The sequence below is a fragment of the Falco rusticolus genome, chromosome 8 (assembly GCF_015220075.1).
Source record: "Falco rusticolus isolate bFalRus1 chromosome 8, bFalRus1.pri, whole genome shotgun sequence".
In the NCBI taxonomy this organism is placed as follows: domain Eukaryota; kingdom Metazoa; phylum Chordata; class Aves; order Falconiformes; family Falconidae; genus Falco; species Falco rusticolus.
In genome coordinates, this window is record NC_051194.1 from 64,333,820 (window position 1) to 64,357,102 (window position 23,283).

General features: G+C 50.1%; 1 long non-coding RNA gene across 2 annotated transcripts in view; it reads left to right on the forward strand.

Annotated features, from left to right (window-relative positions):
- The window catches only part of LOC119152752, a 52,789-nt gene extending 30,879 nt beyond the window's left edge, over positions 1-21,910 (forward strand). Inside the window, exons 4-7 of one of the 2 annotated variants that reach the window (XR_005105872.1) lie at positions 1,646-1,799; positions 14,002-14,787; positions 16,825-16,988; positions 17,552-21,910. This is a non-coding gene — a long non-coding RNA (uncharacterized LOC119152752). Of the gene's footprint in view, positions 1-1,645; positions 1,800-11,224; positions 11,745-14,001; positions 14,788-16,824; positions 16,989-17,551 lie in introns of those variants that run through there. The other variant, XR_005105873.1, reaches the window with a different exon arrangement.
- Positions 21,911-23,283: the final 1,373 nt, after the last annotated feature.

The window sequence follows — 23,283 nt, forward strand, 5'->3', positions numbered from 1 at the left end:
CGGCTGCTGGGAGGGAAGGGGACGCTGACAAAACAGGTCCCACCACCATCCCTCACTACCTGTCCTACCTCTTTATTTGCCTGCAGCATTCGCCACACAGCTGTGGCCTGGCACCGGCTGCACAGCTTGGGAGAAGCCACTCGCCTTCCCAGGACCCCACCACCACTGCGTCCCTTCCCATGCCTCCCTCCCTCCGGCCTCATCATGTTTAATTTTCATGCCTCCTCAGCCCGGCGCTCACCTGGGCAGTTGTGCTGGTCTGTGCCGCTGCCAGTGCCGGCTGGCACTGCTGCCTGCCCCACTGGATGCTCTGGGTAGGAGGAGGGGGGTCACAAATGATGTTTTCCTCTTAGAGGTTTTTAAGCTCGCTACAATCAGCAGCAGTCTGATGTTTTTTTTATGGTTAGGAGCATCTATTAAAATAGAAACAAATTTTGTGTTTCCTAAATGGGCAGATAATTGTTCCATGATGAAGAGAGCAAATACGTGCACAGGGATGGCCTCTGCCTTAAACGCATGCCGAACGGAACTTCTGGTCAGATAAATTTCTAATTAATTTGCTTGTGCAAGCCACGGAACAAAAGCTGTAATTATATATTAGAGCAAGAGGTGCAAAAATATCCTCCCACATGCTTTCAGGTTACCCTGCTTCTCGCCTCCAAAGGGGCTTTGGGGTGGCCATCCTGGGGGTGATGGCACTGCAAGCCATGGCGGCAGCCTCCGCAGTAGTCTGACCCCCTGCAGCATCCCCCCATGGCAGGGCAGACCCTGCCACCCCTATGGCAGCCTGCGGCCAGGGACCCCCGCACCTGGGCCAGTGACCAGCAGGGTGGGTTTGGAAGCAGTGCCAGGCGGCTGGGAGCCGGCGGGCAGCACAGAGCGCGGCTGGCACTTTATGCTAATGGTCCAGTCATTATTCCTTTGGAATTCATTACAATCGCATTATTTGGGATTGGCTCATTTGGCGTCACGAATGCATCCATAGGATTTTTTTTGTTGTGACCTAATTAATAATGAATGATTCTATTTTACAGCACTGCTGTACTGGTGCTTTAAAAAGCTGTTTTTAAGGCAGACTTTTAAGACTTACATCAAAGGATGCTGAAGTGGCTTGATTGAGAAACATGCAAGAAAGTGATGTTCAGCTGCTGATGGGCACCAGCTGCACTGGCAGAGGCCAGGCACAGCGCTGCGCCGGCACAACACGGCGCGCTTGTGGCCAGCAGCCCTAAGGCTGGGCATCCTGAGGAGCTGCAGCTCCAGATCTCTCTATATTCAGAGTAAATTTTTTTGCAATGGCAGCTCAGGGCTGACTCTTCTACTGAAACCAAAGTTCAGTACTGACCTTCTCTACTAAACCAAGAAAAATCTTTAACAATGTTTTAGGAAAAGTCTGTCTCAAATTTTGTTGATCAACAATATCTTTGGGTACTGTAAAGCTGTGCAGGAGGAGAAAATCTTCACTGACAGCAATCTTGTTTTACTTAAAAGTAAATATTTTCTTTGAATGTGGCACTTTCTAAAAAAAAAAACAAAATCAAACCACCTTATAATTTTTTACATAAAACTCCCAGGAATATTTCAAGAGTAATTTTATTTTGAAAGCAATGAAATGACTTTGACTCTTCTCATTCTTTTTCTTTAGCACAAGAAACTTGGCAATACCTGAAAGAATACAGACACTTCTTTTTCTCCAGGAAAGGTGTCGCCCAGATCTTTTGCCAAGACCCACGTTTAAGCTACCTCGTGCCCTGCAACTGAAAGGCATCAGCTCCATTCCACACTGACCCCCAGCCTGGGTAAGTAAGCGTGACACCACAGCATGGAAATGGCTTTGCCTTTCCCTGCACAAGACCTCCTTGCTGAAAGCATTTCAGTTTGGCAGCAGGGGTGTCAATTCACACTGACGTCTGCCTTAAATTCATTCCTGGAGAGGCAGTGCAGGGAAGTCCCTGTGCCAGCTAAGCAGGTAAATCTGCTCAGTGTTTCTGGATTTTCATAGAGTCGCATCATTTCAAATCTCCCGTGGACCACTGAGCACATTTTACAAACATTTGTGAAAGCCTATAAATTGGTATAACAACACAAGTAGGAGTTTTGTGAATTCAGAGCTACACCTCTGTATCCTGCAAGCGCAGCCTTTTGCACGATGAGGCTGCAAAAGGGCGACGTGCCATTTGGGTTTGGGCACCAAAGGGGCCCCTCTCCCTGTGGGGTGGCAGGACCGGGCATGGCCAGGCTGCAGCTGCGGCTGCCACCGTGGTTTGCTGGTTTGCGCGGTCGGTTTTGCAGCAGGGAGCTGTGCTGTTCCCAGCCGACCCCGGCAGGTGACGGCTGCGCTGCCAGCAGGCCAGCACTGAGACCCATGCTGCGTGGCAGGGCTGGCTGCAGGCAGGGCCAGGGCGTTGCTGGGTGGCTGCGGGTCTTTTCTATGGAGAGTCAAGGGGGTTATTTGCACGCTAAAACTGATCGCTAAGTACTGAGGTGGCTTCACAGCTCTGCCTTCCTGGCAAAACCAGCAGAAAACCACAGCTGCTCTCTCTGCGTCTCCCTATGGCCTTGAATCCAGTGCAAAGCTCATCAGTGAGTTTCATACCTTTGACACGGGCACTGTAGACAACTCCATTTCAGGTTTTTAAGGTAAATCCAATTTAAGGCAAATCCAATGACCTTGTTTCATTTCATTATAATTAATAGTTATAATTTAGGTAATCAACCTGAACTAACAGCAAAACCCATGTCTTGCGGTGGAGTATTTTATATATATTGCTGCTGTTGCAACACATTATGATTTTTCTTTTACGTAGTCACAGTTGGCATTACATCGCAGAGAATGGCTTGTCTCTGCCGAGAGTTTCAGCTCAGCCTAAGACCTCACATTCTTTTTGAACAGCTGCAAGAAAAACTTATGAAGGACTCAGTAACATAACTTGTGACAGCATCGGATGCAATACAGTGGCAGTTCAGTACCTGATTTCTTTCCTGAAAGTTACAGCCAAGAAGGACTGTTAGAAATCTGTTCTTGCTTATCGTGAGACATTTTGAATAGCAAAGGGAAGGGCTCCTCGCCTGCTCCCTTTGCAACCCCCCTCCCCCTGATAGTGCCGCACCAGTTCCAGGTGGGAAGTCCTTCTGGATCAGCAGGACCTCCTGCCCGCGGCCATGTTGGCACAAGCTGCTGCAGGGCTGCAGCCCTGGGCTGGACACCTCCCACACGCTGCCACTGCCTTTAGGTCCTGACAGAGGAAAGCAAAAGCTCTCTTTAAGGCTCGAAGTAACAGCCTTTTGTGTCGGGGTGGAAAACACATGCTTGTGAATTAGGATGTGCCTATGCAGCTTGCTATGTTTGGCCATGTGGTACCCCTTTTCAGGTATAATCCACTTAGGACACTCCCATAGGAGTATTTAGGTCTAGAAGACATGGGTGCCCCCCCTGGGATATGGCAGTTTCCAGGGAAAGAAGGAATTAGTTGAAGGCCTGAGCCCTTCAGTGCACAACAGCATCAGTACAACAAACCATTAGGAGCACCATTGCCCTCCTGGTGCCAACAGGAGCTGCCTGCTCACGCTGAGGAGACAGTGGTGAGCTGTGTGGTAACACCTGCCTCTCAGGGATGTCACAAAGCTAAATGTATGTTTGTGAGGTGCCTTCAGACCCTCAGATGGAAACAACCAACCCAGTCACTAAAGTACTGCTGCCATTCTAAGAACATGGTTTAGTGGTGGGCTGGGCAGTGCTGGGGTAATGGTTGGACTTGATGATCTCAAAGGTCTTTTCCAACTGGAATAATTCTCTGATGATTCTCTGATAGAGAGAAGCTTGTGAGGTCCTCTCCAGCAGAGCCACCTGGGGGGCCGCACATCACTTGTCCGTTTGTTTTTTCTAAATAAATATAAGTAAGCTACTCTTGCCGGTATATAAAACCACGTAACACACACACATTCATTAGTAGACAAGGCAAGGGATAGTCTTTGTTGTGTATATCTAAATGTACACATGTATACATCTGTACATGTGCAATTCACTATTCTATTGCAGAGTTACATGAAGTTGGTGTGTGTGGAGGGTACACATGTGTTTTGTTTGCTTGCGTGATTACTGCAGCAAAATCCATGTTAAACAGAGAACTGGAGACTGTGTTTCTCTATATGAAATCCAGCTTGATTTTAGAGCAAACGCCGCTACAGAAAGCGCTGCCAGAGCCCACGTTGCACAACTCCAGACAGCATCTTTCATAAAACAATTATATTTTTTTTCTAGATGTAGTGAAAGCCTTGAAAAAGTTTACTTGATGTCTAACCAAGCAATGCTGCATCTTCAAATTTGAAGGAGAGCTCAGAAAGTTAGTTTTTTATTATTCTTCATTTAAGTATTATTTTTTAATTGCAGCGTATTAAACATAAAATCTGGTACAATCTTTAAAAATAAATAGGACCTAACTATAAATGGGCCCTGTTGTGTTTTTATCTTTGACAAGCAAGTAATTGCTTCTCAAATTTATCAGTTTGTTTATGCAAAAACCATTTACCAAGCCTAGCTCAAAAGCATCAATTTCATCATTATCATCTTATTAATTTAGCCAAGCTATAACACAGCTGATTATTCCTGAGTAATATCCTCTGCAGCACATCATGTGTGGCAAAACCATCTGTACAGTACCTATTTAATAAATAAACCCTCGGCTAAATGTCTCTGTTTATTGAGAACTAATGTTTATAGAAAATATAATGGAACTCAATAAATAACTCAGCTTCATCAACCTGCATATGAATCAGTATGAAGAACGCTGACATCATCACCTTTCAAGTACCAGAGAAAGCAAAATTACCCAAAAGAGCTATAGAGTCAATATTAAGGCATTAAAACTGCAATGAAGGCATATTAATGCTTAAAACTTCATTGTTGGCAGTAGAATTGCCACCACGGACATATTTTATAACTCTAAGAATACTTAGGCTTTATGACTGTTTCTTTGTTGAGTGCCTTGCACTTAATGTAGTTTTCCACTTTAAATAAAAAAACCCCTCAAGATCTTAAAAAAAAAATAAAAAAGGGAAAAAGAAAATTGCTGATTCTGAGCATTCATTTTTAAAATAATGCAAACTGCTGATTCCAATTGTTCGGATGGAGGAAAAGGCAAACTTATTTAACTCCATGCTTCCTGAGCTCCTGGCAGCAGGCACGCAGTGTGCTGAGGTGAAGATCGCTCGGCAGCACTGCACAAAGATTACGGAGCAACCCATGCACAGCTAAAGACGTTATTAATATAATGCCTGGGTTTAGGGGGAAGAAAAATGAATTGAGTCAGCGCAGATACTGGGGCTTTGAGCAACCTGGTGGAGCGGAAGGTGTTCTGGCCTGTGGCAGGGGGGCTGGAACCAGGTGATCTTTAAGGTCCCTTCCAACCCAGGCTGTTCCATGATTCTATGATACTGATCACTGGTTGCTCCTACCTAGGCAGCTCTCCCTAGTTTATTTGTTTTGGTGCTTCACGACTGCTTCTCTGCCACAGATCAGGCATTTAGAACATACCTCTTATCCCATCAGCAAACAATAACAGATTAATTTCTTACAAATCCTTTCCTGGGGCCCTCTGAGAAATACTCTATGTTTATATTTTGTTGCCTTTATTTCTGAGGAACGTCACTCTGCACATGCAATGGAAGCAAGGGCACTGCCTGGCTGCAGGCACTGGGTGTGCAGGCACTGGGTGCCCCCCCCCCCCCCAGCATCGCCTTCTGCAGGTCAACCCGAGACACATGGGTGGCAATTTCATAGGAGATGGCTTTTCCCTTGATGAATGCAAAGTCCCGTGACACGGCATCATTGACACGGTACCCCCAGCTCTTGGCAAGGATCAAGGGCACAGCACACTTTCTAAAACCTTCTCATAATGCTTCCCTGCCTGCGGGCACCTCCAGCCTCCTCTGGGTGCCCTGGTGGGAGAAGGCCGCTCAGAAGGACCAAGTGGAAGATACAGACAACAAATTTCATAGTCCACTCATGAGCACTCATGTGGTGGGAAACACTTAGGGGTGTGACTGTTTTTAACACCATACGTGTTTACATTAAAAATGTTATTTACACAAGTCTTCACTTTCTATGCTGCATAAACTTGCTACATGGATTAAAAACAGTCCGTCATGCTTTCAGGGGAGAGACAAAAAAAGTCTGAGAAATGATTTCCACCGGCTTCTATGCCAGAACAAACTGTGGGTGTTTAGGTGATGTTGGGGTGTGGATCCAGCCTTAAGAGGAAAAGTGTTGACATCAGAGGTTTGGTTTTAGGGGCTGTGCACCCATTCGGTGGGCAGCGTGCTGGGGCGGATGCTGGGGGGCTGCTCACACACAGCCTGCCGTGCCGCTTTGGCTCCGGTGTCCAAAATGGTTTGAAGAAAATAAGAAAAAGTGAATTTTTGTGCTTCTGAGTTAAAAAAATGAAATAAAATAATATTTTTAAACTATTAAAATAATATTTAAAAGTCTGCATTTCCAATACTTGCGACATTTTGACCAGCTAACCAGAGAAACACAGAAGCAATAAGCAAGAAATCCCTGAAAACTACAAATGAAAAAACTTGGGAGAGATTTTTCCAAGATTTCTCTGAACGGGAGAAATCCTGGGGGAGTCCCCAGCCGTCCCTCTCAGCCTGTGGGCTGCCGCGGCACCCCAAGGTCCAGCTGCCCCCAGTGCTGGGGCTTGGGTTCAGGGTGGCTGCACCCCTTGGCCCACGGGCAGCAGCAGTCAGGGCCACATCCCTTTCTAAAAGTTGCAGAGAAAGAGTCGCTGCGTTTTGGGGATCAGCTGGATCCCGGCACAAGGGGTGGCTGCTGGGCAGTGGAGACAAACCCCAGCAACCCGGCCAGCCACCCCGTCAGAGCCAGCCTCCTGCAGCACCAAAGCCACCTTTCTGAAGGACTTCCAGGCTGGCAGAGGGCTGGAGCGTCACCGGCCCGAGCACACCGATCTCTGCCAGCACCAGGGCTGATGGAAATGAGCTGGGAGCTGCCCTGCATTCAACCAGCACGTCCGAGCATCTCGGGCACTCGGCAAGTGCCTCAAGTTTTCCCATTCTCCTCAACTTATGTTGCACATATGCAGCTCTTGTTTGCCTTCCTGAATAAAATAGCAGATCCACAGTGCTTCGCCGCCTAATGAAACTGAACATATTTAGAACATATGTGAGCCCGCTCATTGCGAAAAGAACCATTTGTGGTTAACGAAGAAAGTATTCATGGTTTCGCTGCTAATTGCAGGGCGGTCTGCGTTTTCTTTCTGAGAAAAGAAAAAGGTAGTGCCGCAGCCATAAGCACACAATAGAAGTGTGGCGCCTTGTTTTTGCCGAGGTTCGATGCCGTTGGGGATACGCAAATCAATGCACAGGGCAGAGACATGGACAGGGAGAAAGACGCCATCGATAATCTTCATGTGGCTGTACATCAGCTGAAAACCCATATGTTTCTTTTAATTATTACTCACACTGCACACGAAAAGATGGGATTATTTTTCTCGCTCAAAGTCGATGGGAAGTTTGCCATTTATTTTAATCTAGTGGGATCTGCCCCTTTCCGGGGTAGAGGCACGCAGTTCCCAGTGGCCCCGCACAGCAGCACTGCCCAGCACCGCAGCCTCCTGGCCGGGGCTCAGCCGGGGCCCCGGGGCTAGTGGAGCTCCCTTCCCCTCCCGGCCTCCAAGACGGTATTTCTTGGCCTTTAAGGTTCGCTGGGAGCTCAAACTGCTTGCGAGGAATTTTGCGAAGGCAATATATTAGGTGATTGACTGAAAATAAGAGGCATTATTTTTAACCACCGTGTTTCAACCTACTGCCCTGTGGCAGGCATCAATTCTCTGCTAATTTTGGAGTATTGTATCAACACAAATTTTTCTAGCCAATATGATTTTTTATTTTAATTAATTCAAGTGTCTGATTATACCCTACTCTCAAAATTAGCCCTGAACCCTGTCTTCATTTCTAAAGATAAATAACATCATCTTCTTTTAAAAACAGAAAGAAAATGGTGATTAAGGTCTCTTTCGGAAGTATATGCTGCTACATCTACACATGATGAAATGTGAAAAAATCTTTTGTCACCGCCTGTAACAATTTCAGAAATCCATTATAATACATGGCTTGAGAATGTATTAGTAAGTGAGCAAACTGTTACCGAACGAGCACAGAACTGGCAAGTCCCAAATGAACCCTAAATGAGAAGCGCGCAAACCATCAAGGCACTTGAATAGACCAGCAGGCATTTCGGCGGAGAAAAATCAGGATCAAAATATGAGATAAACGCTGCAGGGCAGACTGTACAATTTTAAAGGCTTATTCATACGTTATACAGAGCGCCAAGCTGATGTTACAGTCAGTGCTAATGTATCTGCCTGAGTGGGAGGCTGACAATTTAATTCAAAGAAGGAATTTGGGTTTTGAATGAGTTTGCACATGTATGGAGAGCTGCAAGTGCCAAGGGAAATGGCTTTGTTTCTAACGAAGGAGCATTTCAGAGGGCTGAAGTTTTAACAAACTGCATGGATGTACCTGGCTGCTGGCAAGACCCAGGTCACTGCAGGGGAGCAGCCGCGCCTTGACAGTCATCCCTGCAGATGCCGGGCTGGGGGAGGAACCAGGGGGCAAGGGCTCAGTGGACAAAACACGCTGTTTACCTTTAGCGTGCTGCACGTTCAAAGGCAAAGCTAACACCAGCGCCCAGGCAACAATTCCTCCGGGCAGCCTTGCTGCGAGGACTGTGAATTTTCACCTGATTTTTGAGGCGGCGGGCTCGTGCAGGCTGCCCATGCTCAGCTCGGGGGGGATTCAACACATGTGCCTTTGGTGGCCGGGCTGGTGCCAGCAGGTGGCATGTTGGTGAGGGGAGGAGAGCTGAGGGGCATGCTGCTTGTGCCCTGGCCAAAGCCCAGCCTCCGGCTCACCTGCCTTGGCTCGGCACGGGCTGCGCCGCACGCCGGGGCTGGGACACTGGCGATGTCATTTCATCTGGTTACGGGAACCCTTTGTCAGAGCCGTTTGATAGAACCATGGAATCATAGAATCAGTTAGGTTGGAAAAGACCTTTAAGATCATCAAGTCCAACTGTTAACCCAGCGCTGCCCAGCCCACCGCTAACCCATGGCCCTAAGCGCTGCATCTATGTGTTTTTTAAACTGCTCCAGGGATGGTGGCTCTGCCACCTTCCTGGGCAGCCTGTTCCAGTGCTTGAAATCCTTATGGCAATGAACGCTTTCCTGAAGGGTGCCTGCACCACTGAAATCGCAGCGGCTGCGGGTGAATAAGCTGTGCAGTTCGTGGTTGGTGGAAAAAAAAAAAAAGAGGGAGCAACAGAAATCCAAAATTCCGACAAGGTATTAATTGTTGTCTCTAATATTTTATGAAGAGGAAAGATTCCCTTTGCAGTCACCTGGCTGCTTTTAAAAGGTACCCAGATAGGATACATTTCTGATTATGTTCTTCCGCCCGACTGCTCCGACAGTCGTGCATCACTCTATAGACCAAAATCAAGCTAATGCAAATGCCTTCAAATGGGATGCACTTTATTTTACATTTATAAGTAGTGATTTACAGTGCACTATTACTGAGGCTAAGGGCATGCTGTGTAGTAACGCCATGGCAAAAGTACAGCCAGTGTCGAAATAAATGTAGGGCTTGGGCTGGAGGATAAGCGTTGACAAGTCGCTGCTGTGGGGGACCACCTGGCTGAGGGGGACACTGGGCTTTCTACCTCCTGCCCTCGCGTTTCAGAAGGAAACAAAATACCAGGGATGATAACTCACGGCAATGGCGAAGGGAAGTAAGACCACCTGAGTGACACCAGTGTAACAAGCAAGGCTAACAAAGTAGCAGCGCTCCTGCAGCTGAAGGTCTGGCCATCAGCTCGTGCTGCTGGGCTCTGGGCGCACTGTCCCTCGCCCTGGCCGCGGTGGCAGGGAGCTGTGCCACCACTGCGGCGGGCATGCCGAAATAGCCTCAGCAAGGCTATTAAGAAACTAAATTATATCCTTGGTGTCCGCTGGCTTCCAGAGGGCTGGTTTTGTTTACAGGATGGGTAAGTGCCAGTGGACTCAGCACAGCAAGAATAGAAACCCCTGCGTTACCGCGAGGATGGAAGGAAGGGCACGGGCTGGGCCTGCAACCACAGGCAGCCAAGTGCTGCCCTGGCCTTTGGGGGCAGAGGGGCTCGGCTGGCAGCCCCCCGGCACCCCGGCACAGCGGGCATTTCGGGCACACTGCTCTCCGCGGCCCTGCTGGCACGGCACAGGTCACACAGAGGGCTGTCGGCACGGGCTGCTGCCCGCGGGACGTCAGGCGGGAGACACTCACAGGAAGCTGGCGAGGTCAGGAAGCGGCCCCTGGGCTATTTCAGGTTGGTTATTGCAGGTTATGGCTTTTTCACCCCTCTGTCGTTTGGCTCTAACATGGTCTGAGGGTGAGAGCAGCCAAGGGTGAAGAAGGGCTGCGAGGTTTCTCCGGGGTCAGGCTCATTGGTGGTGGTGGAGCCACCCACAATTTCACCGGGAAGGTGGATAATTATCTACCATCTTGACATCAAACTGAATGGCTGCTCCTGCTGGGGCTGCCTGGAGTGATACACCTTGCTGATGGCTTCCATGGCCACCTCCCAGCAGAGACGTATGGTTTTCCCAGGGCTTCATTAACTCAGCCAGGTCTTTCAGCCCCTACAAGCTTCCCAACTGCTGCGCTCTCAGCTAATGACAGAAGTAATGATGAATTCCCAAGCGTGTGACTTTAGGGCAACAGAGCTGGGGAAGGGGCTGGGGCACAAGGCTGATGGTGGGGCTGGGGGCACTGGGGGGGTTCAGCCTGGAGAGGAGGCAGCTCAGGGGGCCCTGGTCACTCCTTGCAGCTGCCTGACGGGGGCTGTGGGCAGGGGGGGTCGGTCCCTTCTCCCAGGGAACGAGCGACAGGACAAGGGGAAGAGGCCTCAAGCTGTGCTGGGGAGGTTTAAACTGAATATTGGAAAAATTTCTTCACTGAAAGAGTGGTCAAGCGCTGGAACAGGCTGCCCATGGAGGTGGTGGAGTCACCATCCCTGGAGGGGTTTAGAAAACACATAGGTGCAGCGCTTAGGGCCATGGTTTAGTGGTGGGCTGGGCAGCGCTGGGTTAACAGTTGGACTTGATGATCTTGAAGGTCTTTTTTAACCTAAATAATTCTGTGATTCTATGACTGCTGCTCTTCCTTCCAGGCAGCACCCTACCTGTGGCCATCCAGCTGCCCCAGTACCACATCCCGCTCTGCCCTCCCCAGCAAGTTTCAATGGCACATTACCTTGTTTACATTGAGGTAAACAGTTAAAGTATAGAAGCGGTCTGGTCCCTGGAAGGATGCCTGAGAAACTGGAGAAGTAACTGCCCTCTCACACACACATCCTCTTGAAGTGTGTGAAGCTGTTGTCTCCACTCTGCTCACTGCCCTCGCCACCAGGCAGCTATCACGTGGGTTTCCATCATCACCTGTTTAGCTCAGTTTCCCACAGGGCGTTGTATGAAAGGCAATGGATGACATTGCTTTGGAGAAGTCATTCACTAAATGAGGAAATGGGATCGGTATGATACCAACCACCTTTGGTAAACCCATGCCTCATTTTATGCCATTTACCATTTACCCTTCAATATGATTTCTGAAAAAATATGTTTGCGTTATTCAGGCATGGTGGTTTTGCCCTCTGCCGCCCAGCATGGAGGCTGAGCGCTGCTAAGCATGTGTGCCGCTGCTGCCAGCGCGGATGTGGGGATCGCTGCCTTTGTGCAGTGTCACCCGTTAGCTCTCCCCTCCTGCCTGCAGCACCACTATCTCCAGGGCAATTATTTCAGGGCCATTCCAAAATCATCTTTAATCCTTGGCACGTTGTGCCCTCACTCCCCACCCTCCTTTGTTTTCTTCTTTGTTCTGATAAAGAATTGTTCACGGTTTGTTTTAATTTTCTTTGCAAGGTCTACTGCAGCCACTGAGGAGAAGCTACTCTTGCTCTTTACATGATGCTTCATAAAAAACAATAGCTCTCAAATGCGGAGTGAGCCAAAGAGCTTCTTTCTGCAGTGCTTCAGTAATAATGCACACACCATCCTCTGCAAATAAGAAAATAATGTCAATGCCAGGTTAACTGTTGCTTTAGAAATACAGCATCTCTGTTCCTGGGAGCAGCTGCTCTCAGTTTGATCGGGGAGCACACAGGTTGCTGTGGCAAACCAAATTAAAGTGCGGGGCTGCAGCTTTGCCGGAGAGCTGTGACGGTGTGGAGGGCAGCCCACCTCCGGCCAGCCCCAGCCCGCATGGGGGATCTGCCACCAGCTGCCTCTGTGGCGGCGGGGCCAGCGGGGCGGCGGGCAGCCCCCAGCCAGGGTGCCCAACAGCCTGGTGCTGCTGCGCTGCGGAGGGGGCGTCACAGCTCGCCCGCAACTGTCCCCTTGGTTCTGCCCCATTGGCAAAACTGCACATTTCCATGGAAAACAACAGGCTCCTCCGCTTGCCAAGAGCAGAAATCATTCCTATTGAAAGGCACTTGATGGGAACGTAAATAAATATACATTGAAACCGAAACACTGGAGAAGGTTAATTTCTGAAATCTGTAAATCAGATGTCAGATCAGATTTGTGAAGTCGCGAAGAACATAAACAAGTAGATGAGAAGACTGTGATTAATGAAAATCAATTAACTATGTAAGAGGGACTTTTGCAAGCTGAAAGATAAACCCCGGGGAGCAGAGCTCTGCCAGGGTGCTCTTGGTGGGGCAGCCAGGTGGGAAGCGAGGGAGGCTGGGGGCCGGGCCCACTCTTGCCCATCCCTCTGCGGATGGAGGAGCCGCACTGGCTGCTGTGCCAGGGACCTGCCAGGCTCATGCCCTGCCCCGAGGGGACCTCTGACTGTGGGGCATGTGCCTGACGCCTGGCTACGGGGTCCCCTTCTAGCCCCCCCCTTCCCCAGCATCAGCTGCTCACCAACAGCTCTTCTCCCCATCCTCAGCCCCAGCTCACACCGGAGCAGCACAGCTGTGGCCACAGAGAAATGAAGCGTCCCTCAATGCAGGATTGTGCTTAAAAAACACAATCTAAACCTCTAACCCTTAAAAAGAAATTTTAAAGAAATCTCCCTGAGCATGCCCTCGGCACAGGTATCTCCATTCCCCTGTGGCCAGTGCTTTGGTGCAACATAGAGCGGCGTCGGGGCTGCCCCCCGTGCTAGCTCCCTGGTGCAGCACATGGGGCTCGCCTGGCTGGTGCCGCAGGAGCCCCCCCCCCCCACCCCAGCACGGGCCCTGGGCTGACCCCGCTGGGATGTGGCACAGCTTGGCCACACTGCACCCGCTGGCTGGGGCAAGAGCTGTGCCTCACTGCAACTGGGTTTCCCCCATCCTGCAGCTATAATCAGATTTCACAGTCTTAATATGTTGAATTAAACACCTACCTCTGGGAGGGGAGGAAAACAGCCTGCTGTATTTTTTTCCCCTCCGCAAGTAAGCAATTTGCTGCATGCTGTAATTTGTCTGCGTGCTGTCCTTTTTTTGGGACACATGTAATTTTGCTTTGATGAATGACACATATTAGTGATAGCCTTCCTTGCTGGCCAGGCCAGGGAAGGAGGCACTGACAGCCCGCGGGACACTTACAAAGAAACTTTGTCAGCAGCCGCAGGAGTGGCGGCCTTTCCAAAGAAAACAAGCCAGGAGAAGGGGGTTACGGAGGGACCGTGCCGGTGGCAGGTTAACAGCAATGCTTTGCGGATGGGGAAACCTGTCGGGAGTAGAACCCGGGCACATCTTGATTTTGATGGCATTTACCCCAGGTCCCCGTTTTTATGCCAAAGACAAGGGAGGGCAGCAGGGAGGTGCGGGGGAAATGGTGGTCTCGGCAGAGGCAGGGTTCTGCTGGGGAGGGGGTGTCGGCGGGGGGGCTGGTGCTGCCTGCCCCATAAGGGCTGCCATACGGGTGGCAAATAAACCACTTGCCATTTCTTTTCTAATAGGGGCCAGCTGATGGGTGGCAAGAGACAGAAGTGGCGGTTTGCGGCACAGCCTGCCAGCGAATTCGTGACTCCCATCCAAGCACCAGAAAAGCGACTGGCAGTAGGGGAAAGACCTTATGGCACGCAACAATATTTGGAAAACTTTTTTTTTTTTTCCAAACCCTGGGGAAGAGAAGACTAAACATGCAGGTTTTGCGTTAATAAGCCCTGTTCGACGATGAGCCTTGGCTCTCCTGACACCAGTGCACCGCACGGGGTGGCCTTTCCTCACTGAAACTGAGACCAGGGGCTCGGACGCTGAAGCAGGAATTGAGGGCAGGTAGCCCTCGGTGCTGTTGGGAGAGTAGTGCTGCCTCCCTGGTTGTATGCTTTCCTCTCTGCATTTCAAACTTTTGCTCTGTAATTAATGGAGTTAAGGTATAAACAATGCGTTGGTGTTGCCCGAGCACGGGTCCTGTGCACGCCAGGAACCGGGGAGGGATTCCTGCACCCGTGGGAGGCTTTGCTCCCACTCTCCCTGCAACCAGAGCAGGGTTTTGGGGCAGCATGGCCCCTGGGCTGAAGGAAAGAGGCTCTCCCTAAGCACGACGAGGGACACAAGTATGAGCAATTGCTTCCCAAGCAGAGACAATCAGCTGCCTCTGGTGCTCAGTTTTACGAAAGGCGGCTCCGCTCCCTCCCACACAGGCACTGCCGTGGCTGCCGCTTCCTGAGAGCCTCTCACGCCATGATTGTCAGCGCTGGAGAGCACTTAACCTCCCATCGACAAAGCTAGCGTGGATCCAGGTGGGCTCTTCAGCAAGGGTCACCTGTCCCCCAGTTCACGCAGTTGCCACCACATAGCACAAATCACTATGTTACAAACTACTGCAGCCTTCATTTAATTGGTAAACCCAAAGATACCAAATTGAAGGTACCATGCTTTCTTTGCTCCATCACTTAATTTTGCAAAAGCAACTCTCACAAAGATAGAGGCAAATAAACATTTTAAAAGTCAAAATACAAACTAGGTTACTGGCTTGTGGGAAGGTTTTGCTGTCTGAAGGCAGGGACTCGACCTGACTTGCTAAGTGGCTCCTGCTGGAAGGCGAGCCTGCAGGTCAGGTCAGTCCTGCTGCCAGCGCGTTTCTGAAAACCCACACTCTCGCCATGGTCTCCTTCCCTTTGATGTGGGGATCATCAGTTTCCAAGCTGGTAACTAGACCCGTGCAATTCCCTGTATGGCACATGGGCTGCTCCTACAGCTGGGAATGGCTGGATTGGCCCACTGGGCACAGCCCACCCCAAAAACATGTTCTGCCATGTGCAGCTTGGTCTGTGCTGGGGTAACTGGGGATCCAGCTGCTAGACCAGGCTCAGCGGGGCCATGGACCAAGCGTTTTGGGTGCAGAGCAGCAGGGGAATGTGAGATGAAGGCAGAGCTGAAGACAAAACCCCACTGGACCAGCTGGATGTGGCCCCACCTGCATCGCTGTGTGAGAGATGGGAGGGCATGGCCAGTGCTGTAGGGTGTCAGGACCCAGAGCTTTCTGGAGTGATGGGTGGTTTGGGAGGCTTGAGTCTGTGGTGCTTTATGAAGTCCCTTGGGGACTAGACCCACTGTCCCAGGGCACAGGTGGCACGCACTGGGGCATCACAGGGGGGACGGTGCCAGGGAACATGGGCAGTGCATAAACAACATCCCCCCCTTCAGCTTGAGGGAAAATGTGAGCTGCAAAACAGCTGGGGAAAGCTATCCCAAAGCACACATGGTTTTTATCTGCCCGAGTGTTCAGGAGGAGGTGTCTGCTCCGCAAACGGGCGTCTGTGTGGGGACGCGCGCCCTTGCGTGGCTGCCGCAGCCTGGGGACAAGGACCGGCCACCACCGAGGAGGGCACGGGACAGCCTGTGCAGCAGATGCCTGCCCCAAAACGTGCTGGCGATGCACCTGGCCGTGACCAGGGGGAGCAGGAATTGGGAAGGGGCTAGCCCCAAAAGCCAGGGGTGCTGCTGAGGGCAGCATGGCAGCAGCTCCTGGGGCCAGGGGAGCCTTTACAGCTGCAAGCACTTTGGGGCAGATGAGAAATGCCGCTGTGATTTTTTAGCAGTGTCTTGGCAGCATCTGTGGCTGAAACAGGGACAAGGGGCTTCTCGGGTGGGACCCGGGCAAAGGCCTCAGAAGAGGAGAGATCTGATGACCCAAAGTGTTTACAATACCAACGACATGTAGAACTGCTAGCATTCAACAAATCTGGTTGATATCATTCCTGCCCCCTCAGGCAAGAAGAAAACCAGCTTTAAGACAGGACCCCTCTACGCAGCCAAACATAACACCAGTTCCTGTGCAAAGCTTCGCAGGAAAATATTAAAACATCCTGTTGTTTCCCCAGTCTGCTGCAAGCCCCCTCCCCGGACCAGCCCATTGTGCCCCACCAGTGCCGGGCACCGCAAGCAGCACAAACACGTCCGTTAGCCCAGCACTTCCTCAACCTCATCATTTTCCAGCAAAGCTCAGCCTGCCATTTTGTCCTCATTTCTTGTTCACGTGTGGATACTTCACCACAGCACCTCTTGGACACTTCTGTGGAAAAATTCTGATTTTAAAATATTTCAAGTTTCACTTGGAAAAATTCCATCCACACCAGTAAATATGTGCTGGAACTCAGCGAGTTCAGGTTTTTTCCAGTTGCTGTGCACAAGACCTGCAGTATGAGACAAGCCGAGGGCAGGAGATTTAGCTGGTTGAAAATCAACCATATCTGTAGGAGAAGATCTAACTAGGCTGGTGACATAGACCAGCACGCTACAAATGCTCATATGCTTTGATTTCTTTGTATCACCAGGGCCTCCGAGCAAAACCAGGTCCTTCCTGCACCTGAGGACAGAAGTGCCAGAGGACCACCACGGCGTGGAGGTGGCACTGGGCCGGTGGTGCAGAGCTGTGGGCAGGCACAGAGCTGTGCCGATGGCACCATGCTGCAGCAAGGACCAATGGCCAGAGCAGCAGGTAAATCCCAGGTTGCCTACCCTCTCCATCCATTTCCCTCTGGACAAAAGGGTTGGGGCGAAGAGCAGAGATGCTAGCGGGCTAGGCTCGTGCCCAGGTGCTCGGCCCCCCTGGTGGGGCACCGGTGCCCAGTGGGCAGGGGCTGCCTCCTTCCTCCTGCTTTCATGGTGTTTGGCAGTGCAGGTCACCAGAAACATGCCAAGGCACTCTGCACCCCTACCCTCTGCAGCACAGGGGAAAACAATTTATCTCAGCACTGCACTTAGGTATTTGCTGCCAGCTTGCCTGGCTGGTCGCCTCCAAGAGCAGAGCTGGAGGGACAGCAGCCTGTGGGGCATTGTGGTCGGCTTTTGTCAATGGCAAGAAGTGCTTCGAGTCAGTGGAAACATAAACACAATGCTTATGTTTCCATTGCACTGGATGAGAAAGCTGGAGAAGCCCCACATTATTCCCAAGCCCCTAAAACATCTCCCTGGATAACACAATTGTATTTAAGAATGAGAAAGAGAGGGCAAAGATTATTTTGAAGAGCAAAATTAATAGACCCTTCACCTCTCACCTAGGGAAAACTTTCAAGGCTTCCAAGGATAAAGAAAGGGACCCAAGGACCCAAACCACCTGCAATCTGCTGAAGGCACCACTCTGCCGACTCTGGAGACCTTGAAGTGAATATGTAGAGCACAACACCACCAGTGAGGGATGCAGAATCCTTTTGCAAAACACTGAGGTACCATTGATCACCAAGACAATGCCTGGAAAAGCTTCACAGCAGGTGGGAAATAATCGAGAGGGACTGAGGGGTCTGTCCCTCCCAGCCTGTGGGGCTGGAGTGGGGCCAGGGGCTTCCCTACGGCTTTGGCTCCTGGGCTTATCGGCAAGGAGCTGGGGACAAGCCGAAATAGGTGGAGGGCAGACAGCAGCCATGTGTAGCACAGAGCAGCTGCCTGCCATCCTCACAGCCGAGAGGGAGGAGAGCAGCTGAGGCATCAGAGGGAGGAAGACAGCTTCAAAGCTGTAGAGAGCTCATCAGGTAGACTGGATAACCCCAGCCAAACGCTCCTGGTGGGTCTGCATAATGTAAACCTGTAGGAAGATGGCTGGGAAGCTCAGGGTTAATCCTCAGAGCCTCTAAAAAAAGAGAGTAAAGAAGAGGTGTCGGTGAGGGAGCTTCAGGAAAAAAGGGTTTGTCCCAAGAGGAAGGAGGGAGTGTCAAAAAGGAACCGACAGACTTTCTAAGTTTGAAGGAAATAGCATCCCTAAAAGTGGAGGGGCATGTGCATAGGTAGTGCTAAAATGATTCCGCTTTTTATGACTAGTTAGTTGGTGATGTTTAAATATCACCCTGGTACTGGTTTGCCATCCCAACAAGCTGTCCCAGAGATGTTTCTGAACAGATGAACTGTCAGAGACCATCATGTAGGCAAGACAACCAAAGCTACTCCTGCCTCCACTGCCCCGCAGCACGCCTGCACGCCTGGGTGCCTACACCAAGCTCTCCAAGGCTCTGAAGCCAAAAGCTCTCCATCTCCAACCTTCATACAGGTAATTTCTAGCACACCCAGGCTGTGGGCTCTCAAAGCTGCTCATTTTACCCTAAATTCATTCCCACTGACCTCGATGGGCATTTGACTAGGCAGCACTAAACAGCACCATTGCGCCAGCCTCGGGACTCCCACGGCTCATTGCCAAATGCTTTCAGGTACGTCTCAGATATTCAGAGTCACTCAAACCCAACTAGAGCTCCTCAGCAGGTATCGCTGGATTAATCTTCCCTTATGTGAAATTTGGCCCTTGGACCAAACTCTGCAGACTGGAAAAACCTCAAGGGGCAAGTACATGGCTGCAAAACACGATGATGAGCTTGCTGATATGCACAGCGAGGCTGAGAGGAAGGCAAGGCGAAGTAAAGTGAGAGAAAATAAAAATAAAATGAAGATGGGAGCAGGCTTATTTCCCTCGCTCAGTGCATTTTGGGATATTTTTTTTTTTCTTCATGAAATAAATGACTTTTGGAATAAAAGAAGTGCAACAGCAGTTCAGCAGAGCTCTGTCAGTTACATGGATCTCGTACAAGGATGCTGAGCAGGGCACGGAGCTGCAGGGCGCTGGCTGACAGCTCCGCACACGGTGCAGCACATGGCATGCCCCCGCCTCGGCTGGCACGGGCGATGCCTTGCCGCATCTGCAAGAGTGGCCCTGGGCCCTGCCTCGGTCAGCTCCTGGTGCCTGCCCGTGCTGGCTGCAAGGGGCACGTGGTATCCGTATGGATACAGACATAAACTATGGGAACTGCTGCGTTTGGGTCCGTGGCATCATCATGAAAGCTTCCTGTTTCCTCTAGCTTGTCACATAAAAATGCTTCTCTGAGTTTCTCCCGTTGAGCCCCTTGCATGTGTGAGTCCAGCTGGGTCGAAACCCCTAAAAAAAGGTAGGAGTCGCCCTGCAATGGAGCGGAGAACAACCCCAGGAGGTCGTCTAGGGTTGGCGGCTGCACAGAGGCTTTTTTTATTTGGAGTGGAAGATGTGAGAGGCAAAGCTGTGGCTCGGAGGACGACGCCGTGGGGCGTTAGCCGAAAGCTTACGCTTTTTAGGGCAAATGAAAATACAGTAGAATGCAAAAGCTTGAAGCCAGTGGAAAGCATCCCTCTAATTCCAGTGGTCTACGAACCAGGCACATGTAGATTCGCCTGAAAAGATGTTTTATTTTATAGCACTGCATAACAGAATCGCTTGCAGCAAGCCCTTGATGGCAATGGACCTTGAGGTTTTATGGGACAGTGGCATTTCAGCTTAAGAAACGGAGTGCAAAGATCACCGTCGAGAGTGGGTTTGACAGACACCATTTCACTAAACTAATTAGAAAAAGGAAGAATGCGGGAGAATGACAGCTGCCTCTTAAGATAATAGGAAACCTGTCTCTTTAAATGTGCTGGGGTTTTTCAGTGCAGACCAGGCAGGGCTATAATCAGAGCAGCAGCGGGTCGGATTTAGGTTCAGTACAGTATATAATTCTGTTGCAAGGTCCATCCAAGAATACTTTGGCAAGCTCAAATATATTGAAATTGCCTTGGCTAGTGGCTTGCAAAATGGCTGTGGAAAGTCAAGATAATTAGAGCATTGTGGAGAGGAGAGACAGCAAAATAAAGGGTGGAAGACAAAAAAAGGCAAACCAATAAAAAAAGAATTACAGGCACGAAGAAAGTTTCAGAACAGAATAATTGAAGGAGAAGAGCTTACCCACCAGATTTGAGCCGTGTCATTTGTACAAGAGGAAAAGGACAAGCACAAGTAAAAAAAGACCAATCTCCAATGAGATTAATAAATGGATTTAAAAGCATCAAGAAGACACAGCGGGGAGTTACATAGGGTTTCTGAGTGGATTTAAGTTAGAAATCAACAAGGAAGCATGAGAGAAGAAAGTCTCTACTTTTGGAAGTAACATTTTGAGTTGATCCTTGGCGTTTGGCCTGACTGGGAGTAGGACAAGCCAAGTAATAAAAAAAATCAGTTACATAAACTGAGAAACCTTCGGCTGGAGCAGCAGCACCTTAGTCACCGTTAGCAAGCCTGAGCCCTGTGCAGCCAGGTGCTTGAATCCACGCCCAAACACATGCACGGCGCAGACCCACCAACCCCTACAATTACACTCTTACAAGCCCTGCCTAGTACCACATCCCTCGTTACTGGAAACCTGAGATGACCGTATGTTGTAAAACACCCAGGCCAACAGGAATTTTGCCAGCAACTACAATGGGATGAGTTCTGCAGGCATCTATCTTATAAAAAATAGACGCCGTGCTAAAACTGGTGCAGTGACGACACCCTCCCGGTGTTCCCCAGCTCCGGAGTTGCTCGTCCCCCTGTACAAAAGCAGAGCTTGCATCCTCACTGTGCTCCTGTACACAGCGGGCTCGCCCGCAGCTCTGGGACGCGACTGCCATTCACACTGCAGTTCTGAAATCCCGATTTCTGCTTGATATTATTTTTGTGATAAAATATCCAACAAAATGTGTTTGCATAAGAGTTTGGGTCTACACAAACACGGTAACAGAGACATTTCTCTCCTGCACAAGCAGAACTATGCTTCTACGTGTTACTTACGCACGCATACACAATTCATAGGTATTCTTAACTATAAACACATAGATGTATGTATAACCATCATCGTGCAGTTCTGTTTCCCGCAGAGGAAACCACTTTTACGACTAACAAGCGACTCATCATCCATGGCGTGGCGACCACTTACACAGCAGGAACGATGAAGCGTTTTTGAGCCCATGACTGTGCCCGGCTCCGCGAGCCAGGGGTGGCGCTGGGGCTGCGGGAGCGGGTGGTGTTTCCAGCTCACCCCACACCCCTGCAGCCCCGAGCAGGGAGGGCTGCCCACGAGCTGCCCATCGTCTGATGGGCACAGCTTCTTGTCCCCTGTGATCTGCCACCAACATGTTCCCTTCTCTGTGCTCCTACTGGGTGACCGGTGCATTTTTTTTAGGGCTTGTGGGCCTGACCCTTGGCTGTTGTAAGCTGACACAGCTGAACTGGGATGGAGCAGCATCCCTACCACATCGCAGGCAAACTTGGTGCCTTGCAGGTTGGTTTTGCTCGCTGGCTGACACAGATATTGCAGAGGGGGATGTCTCCATGTTCCTCCTTATGTCAGCCTCCCTGACAACTGGCACCACTGCCACAAGAGTTTTATTTACTAGTATTAACCTTCACAGTAGGAAGAGGAAAAAAAAAAAAAAAGGAGGATTTATAAAAAAAATTGCAAGTCCGGACAGACAGTGTTCATTCACAATTGCAGCAGGCAGAGTGCATTTCTGCAGGTAGGGCCCTCTCATGCCTCCGGATCCAGGAAAGGCTTGTTTGCAAAGCTTCACTAACTTTTATTTCAAACTTGGCATTACAAACTTCCCTCTAAATCAGGCTGTGCTTGCGGGGGGTGGGGGTGGGGGCAGGGGGGGCAGGCTGTGAGATCAGGCAGGCCAATGGTCCCTCCAGCTTGGAGATTTCTCCCTTCCTCTAGCCTTACTCTCATTTTCTGCCCCAAAAGGAGGAGACCAGCAAAGCAATGAACTTCTCCCCAGGCTGGCACCCCATGCAGACGTCTGACTGTGCACGTGGCAGCACAGCAGCACGGGTGCTACTTTAGACGAGAGCAACCTGTGTTCAGTGGCAGGGCGCAGCTAGCCTGAGCTGTGAAAATCGTCACCGAAGGCAGCACAAACCACTTCCAGTAAACATCCTCTGGGTATAGCTGGGGAGCTCACAGGCCATAGCCCTCCCTGCCCTGGACAGCAATTTGCAACGCAGCTAATCCTGCCTCCAGATGCACATTCCAGCCAGCAGTGGAGCAGAGCCCAGCCATGCCAGGGCGAGGGGTGCAGAGCTGCTGCACAGTCCCCGCTGCCCGCAGCCCCTGCCGTTACAGAAACAACCTCTGCCAAACGGACACCGCATCTACAGCAGCGGCAGCCACAGCTCAGGCTGTCCCATGGCTGTTTCATCTCACAAGCTGTACAGACACAGGAACACGGAAAAATGTTTCTCACTTCCAACCACGTCCCGAAAGCTTAACATGTTAGCAGGGAGCGCGATGAAAATTTAATTGGGCAGCTGCACCCCGCGGGCATTGCAGGGACTTGTCCCAGTCCTGCAGCCTCCCCCTGTCCACACCAGCAGGTCCAGGTCCTGCAATGAAGCATTTTAATGTACAACATGCAAAAAATACTACCTGGAAACGCCTGGACGTGCAACTCCTGACACCACGAGCATCAGCCCCGCTCTCTTTTCATCCTCGTAGATGTGCTTTGTTATTAACTTTTCATGTGACAACTGTTTGTGCATTAAAAGTGCTTCACAAAACATAAATATTGGAAGCGAGGACTTCTAACAGCCTGTATTAGCAGGTCCAGCCTTTTAAATGCTGGTGACTAGGAAACTGGAACGCAAGTCAGAGGTCTGTTCTGACCATCCTTCCCTAGTTTTCTGTTCTTCAATTAAACCATGGCTTTTAGCTATTCGTTTTTATCAGTATTATATAAAACTAGGACAGAGTAAATGAAAATTTATAATTTATAAACAATCTGGGAAAAAAAAAATCACTGAATTATTTATGGCACTTTTGAAATATGTGTTTGTTACTTGTACAAAAATTAGTTGTTAGGTCTTAATCACAGCAGTGCCACAAATATGTTGGAAATTAGGACTCACAAACCTGCTTGTCTGGAAAGCAAAAAAACCCTGTAACTCTACCTACAGTTGGAAAACCCAAACCAAACTGATTCTGAATGGT